We start from the raw sequence: 5,645 nt of genomic DNA on the forward strand, positions 1-5,645 counted from the left end.
GATGCCTTTACACAGTGCGCAAAAGTCTCTGAAAGGTTCTGTGAATTCTAGGTATTCAACCAATATACCATTCTTGCTACATAGACTGTGGATGACTACGAGCAGAAAATTTCAGATATAGATGAACTAGTATAGGCTTTGACTATATCAACATATTTAGGGTTGGAAATGTAGCTTAGTGATTGGAATCCATGCTCAGCTACTGCGTGCGCATGCACACATATATACACACACAGACACACATGCATGCACACACGCATGCACGCAGCTGATTTGGTTTGGCGGTAGAGCATTTGCCCTGGATTTGACTTCCTAACAACCTCGAAGCACGTATACACACACATTTGCAGTGCTGGGATATTAAAGTGATAACAGGGTATTAAGATAGTTATTTTACGAAACTGCGGAGTGTTGGGTAGTTGGTGGCACAGCTTGAGTGAGTTAAGGTGGCAGAACTTGAATCTCTTCCTTAGAGTAATCCAGGATGGCTACTCTGATCTTTGTTGATAAGGATAATGAAGAGCCAGGCAGCCATTTGGCATCTAAGGATGGATTGAAACTGGGCTCCGGGGCCAAGGCCTTAGATGGGAAATTGCAGGTTTCAACTCGAGTTGGCAACGTGTTCAATGCTCCGGCCTTGCCCAAAGCTGGCAGAAAGGCTCTGGGCACCGTCAACAGAGTTAGTGGAAAGCCCATGAAGACTAGAAATCCCCTCCAACCAAAACAGCCAACCTTGACTGTGAAAAAGATCACCGAGAAGTCTGCTAAGACACAAAGCTCTGCTCCTGCTCCTGATGATGCCTACCCAGAAATAGAAAACTTCTTCCCCTTCAATACTCTAGACTTTGAGAGTTTTGACCTGCCTGAGGAGCACCAGATCTCAGTTCTCCCCTTGAATGGAGTGCCTCTCATGATCTGAAGAGAGAGGGCTTGAGAAGCTGTTGCACCTAGACCCTCCTATCCCCGTGAAGACATCTTTTCTACCGTGGGAATGTGATCCGCTGCAGTCTCCTTCCAGTGCCCTCTCCACTCTGGATGTTGAATTGCCATCTGTTTGTTACGATGCAGATATTTAAACTTCTTACTCCTTTATAGTTTATGTATGTTATATTAATAAAGCATTTGTGCATATGCTCAAAAAAAAAAAAGATAGTTATTTTACACAACCTCTTTTCTTTAGCCTTCAGTTACTTTGTAGTTTTCAGTACAGGTAAGGATCAAGAATTTTTCTGTGTAGCCCTGGCTGTCCCTGAACTCACTCCAGTAGACCAGGCTGGCCTTGAAATCCACCTGCCTCTGCCTCTGAAGCGCTGGAACTAAAGGCATGCACCACCACTGCCCGGCAGGATCAAGAATCTTAAAACTATGCTGTTGCTATTATACTCTTGCTGGGAACCAAATTCAAGGTTTCCCATATTGCAGGCCAGACTGGTACCACTAAGCTGCATCTCCAGACTCTACATTCTGTCCATAATCTTTCAACTAGTTTAGAGTCAGCTGAGCAATCAGTGGACAGGTAGGACTTACATAGTGGGGCTTCCTGATGCTCACCTGACTTTTGTTTGTGCCCCTCCTACCTTGCCTTCTTCTTCCAAAGATGGACCCTCAAGTACTTGAATAGCAACTTGAATCTCCAAACACCCAGTTTTCCTGGGTTCTTACATGTAAGGTCTGTACCTCTCAAGAGCTACCTCATCAGGACCATCATGGAGGCTGAGAGCATTGTCAACTGTATTGTCACCTTCTTCTAGAGTAGTGCTTGTTATGAGAGCACACAAACTAGTAATTTCTATATGAACTTGTAAAATGTGAAATTTACCTACTTTTCTTCCTGTATAAGTTTGTGCGTATGAGTAGTGGTAGTGATAACATACATGTGACATCAGAGGAAGAAGGCTCATGAATAGAATGCTAGCCTAAGTTATCAAGATGCTTGTCTCAAAACAATCCAGAAACCAGGTGCAGTGGCATATGTCTTAAGTTCTACTTATTTGGGAGCTGAGACTGAATTGCTTGCACCCAACCCGATTAAAATTATTAAAATACAAAGCTGGCCCCAGAGAGACACACTGGAGGAAAATGATAATAGGATGAAGCAGGAGAATTTCAAGTTCTAGGCCAGCCTGAGTTCCATCTTTGCTGTTCTGTTGGGTATGATGGCACAACTGGGAGATAAGACCAGGATCAGGCTGTCCTTTGTTATGTGCATTTACATAGCAGCTTAGAAGAGACCTTAACTGTGCTCACCCCACACTACCTAAAGAGGCAGTAAGAGTAAGGCCAAGAAAGACTTACATTTTAGTAACTATTAAAACTACCTCTTCCCTGCTCCTGACAGAGCTCCTCCTCTGTGTAGCATTGGAACTTGCTCTTTAGACCAGGCTGGCCTCAAATTCAGAGATCAGCCTGCCTCTGCCTCTGGGATTAAAGGTATACACCATTACACCCAGCAGGAATTATTAAAAATGTACTCAAAACACATTAGTAATGCCATTAAGAGTTCTAATTTCATAAAACTATCCTGAAGATTCAGATTTAAAAAAAAAAAAAAAAAAGGCTTGTAGTCCTCCATTTCTATCTACCACTACAAAAGGAAAATTGGTGGTGGAGAAACTGTATGTAAGCTACAAGCCATCAGTTAGCAGATTGAGCACTTCTTCTGCACTGAGCATTTCCAGAGAGTGACAGGGAAGTAGGTTCTGTGGTGTGAAGTATTGGTTCAAACAAGACAGAGCTTTTCACCAAGGATTAACAGGGTATCTGGTAACGTGTTGAAAGACCAGAGGGATGTTCTGATAAAATTGCATATAGGATTTGAGGACAACTGGGCAAGAAATAACAAACACAACCCATTGCAAACTACCAGGGTAGCATTTGTAGGAGAGGATGTTTCTGGAGTAGTTATGAAGCTCTCATCACTTCAGGAGGTTAAGTTTTAATTTTTTTTCACCTCAAACACTAAAAATGAGCAAAACAACTCACTGGTATCAATAAGGTGAAAGTAATTTATACTATATTCATATCAGGTGTCAGGACAGTAGTTGAACTTAGGAGTGTGGACTGACAGCATGTGCTTAGGGTACTAAGAGTCCAGGGCTGAATCCCCACAGTGGAAACAATACTGTAGCCTCTGAAGTTAATTGTCAATTCCAGAGCTGAAGGTCCAACAATTTCTGGCTGAGAGAGCTCCACTAGAAGTTCCCTTTTTACCAATTTTGTAGCAAACCTTCATCAAGTTTGCTTAAATAACCATGAACACTAAGAGCTAAGAAAGCAATAATCTCTAGAGCATGGCCAGAAGCCAACACAGATTTCTTTAAAATAACTGATTTATAAAAACAAGTTATGAGTCTGTCCTCTGCCCAAAGGTCCCAATATCAAAGCAAGTGTCCTAAGAATCATTCTGCAAAGTCAGGAAGATTCTGAGTTCAGCTAGAGATGCTTTCTTGGAAACAATGTTTAAAATATCATCATTAGTTGACACAAACTATTCTAGGTAACAGCGAAGACGGTGTTGACTTAGATCTTATTTCTTTCCTCTCTATATACAAGGTAAGTTGACTAAGGTGAGGTGGCACACACTCTAGAGGCAGAGGCAGGTGGACCTCTGTGACTGGTTTACATAGCGAGACCAAAAAACAATAACCAAACAAAAATAGTTGTTAACTTCAATTATTAACAGCCAAAATCTGACTCAGGAGGTGGTCTACCTGTAAGCTATCATTGAACAATGACTCCAGCATTCAGGAAGGCCAGTCTGGTCTAGATAGTTCTAAGTTACATAGTGCCTGTCTTAAAAGATAAAAAAGGGAGTGGAGAAAGGTTCAGTGGTTTTAAAAATACTTGTTGCTCTCGCAGATGACCAACTTGGCCTATAGAGATCTGACTCCTGCCTGCAGTGCTGGGATTAAAGGTGTGTTCCGTATCAGTGAGCTCTGGTTCACCACTTGTGCATATAAGGGGCCAGTGGGGACTGCTGTGGGGCCCAGGTGTCCGCTGCACCGCTGTGTCGCCAGTGTGCCCACTAACAAGCCTCGCCACCTAACCCGGTGTGTTTTTTACTAAGTCTCAACCCCTTACCCCCCCCCCCCCTTTCTCCCTTTTACTTTATTTTTTTCTGAATCCTTTTATTTTGTATTAACAGAAATTCATATTTGGTGTGGCTTAATGTATTTTGGAAGGTCATCAGATTGTGAGACTGCTTCCTTGAAACATTTTTGTGCTATTGTTTTAAAAAATATTAAAAACAGTTGGCGTTAATAAAAATGTCAAAAAAAATAAAGGTGTGTTCCACCACTGCTTGGCAAAAATACAAATTTATGTGGGTAGGTGTTCCCCTGCATGTACTATCTGTATTACAAGTACAGTGCCTTCAGCAGGCATCAGATCCCCCTGAAACTGGAGTTATAGATGTTTGTGAGCAGCCAGATGGGTGCTAGGTACCTGGGTCCTCTGAAAGAGCATTCAGTGCTCTTCACCACTGTGCCATCTCCAGTTGTGGAAATTTTTTTAAAAGCAGCTCTATTGTAAAATGAATTAAATCTTTTATGCTTTATTATGCCTCAAACTGAAAGATCTACCTGCCTCAGATTCCCAAGTGCTGGGATTAAAGGCATGTACCACCACCTGCAGTGCATTCTAAATTTCGTTTTTATTGAGGATAAGCATCAGCTAGGACCACAATAGTGTCCTCTCCTGGGCATAAAATTTTATTCATTTACAACTACAAAGTAAGTTCTGCTTTTAACCTTTAAAAAGCAAGGGTTTTGGAACTCAGACACTCATTTTCTTAAAAACATTTTAGTATGTCTAACAATAAAGACCCTATTTAAGAATACATTACTTTTTTTGGTGGTAATGAAGCTGAAAAATGGAAACTTTCCCAGCCCATACTATTAAGCTGTATCACCAGATCTAAAACTAATGTTTTACTAAGGAACCACCTAATGGTCCTTGGGTGTTGTTTTAGGTGCCACCACTTACAACTTGTATTCCAAAGGGCATATGTTAAAAAAAAAGAAAGAAAGAAAAGAAACATACAATTAATACAATTTCTCTTACTCTTCACTTTTCTTTTTATTATTCAAAAGTCAAGTATTACTTTTAAATCATCCATCCTCAATTTTGATTTAATGTACCGTCATTTCTCCAAGATATGAAATTTCCGAATCTCTTTGGAATACTAATTTCATGTTTCTAGGTTTAACAAAACTGTTGAAGTTTTAAATTCCACTCTATTTCCCTGAAATCTCAAGACAGCTGCTGATGCAAATTTTAATATAAAATATTTAGTCACAAAATAGTATTGCTTTTGTATGCACATAGTTGTAAGATTACTTTGCTTTTGTCAATAAAAACTATACCATCTTTCATAAAACTCTAAACAAATTAAGAACTGTGATGTAGAACACAAATTACACATGTAAAGCAGGTGCCAGCACGTTAGGCTATATTACATCAAAAAAGTTTTAATGGTCCCAAATATATATATTCAACAACTAATCATACACTCGGGGGGGAGAGAAAAAACAAAACAGAAACTGAAACAAAAAGGAAAATTATGACACAAATGACCACATCTAGAATTCCACTCAATCTTTTTAATCAAGTAGGGACAAATCCCCACTTTGAAAAAAAATCTGCAG

The 5,645-nt window shown here is 40.2% G+C and overlaps 1 protein-coding gene and 1 pseudogene across 3 annotated transcripts in view; one reads left to right on the plus strand and one right to left on the minus strand.

Moving 5' to 3' along the window:
* Positions 1–438: 438 nt before the first annotated feature.
* Positions 439–1,147, plus strand: LOC116080107 (annotated as a pseudogene).
* Positions 1,148–5,051: 3,904 nt separating this feature from the next.
* Positions 5,052–5,645, minus strand: part of Ppp4r3a (protein phosphatase 4 regulatory subunit 3A) — a 50,641-nt gene continuing 50,047 nt past the window's right edge. For all 3 annotated transcript variants that reach the window (XM_031357861.1, XM_031357860.1, XM_031357862.1), the window contains one exon: positions 5,052–5,645. This exon is cut by the window's right edge and continues 606 nt beyond it. The gene's annotated coding sequence lies outside the window, so the exon portion shown is untranslated.

The sequence above is a fragment of the Mastomys coucha genome, unplaced genomic scaffold (assembly GCF_008632895.1).
Source record: "Mastomys coucha isolate ucsf_1 unplaced genomic scaffold, UCSF_Mcou_1 pScaffold6, whole genome shotgun sequence".
Lineage (NCBI taxonomy): Eukaryota > Metazoa > Chordata > Mammalia > Rodentia > Muridae > Mastomys > Mastomys coucha.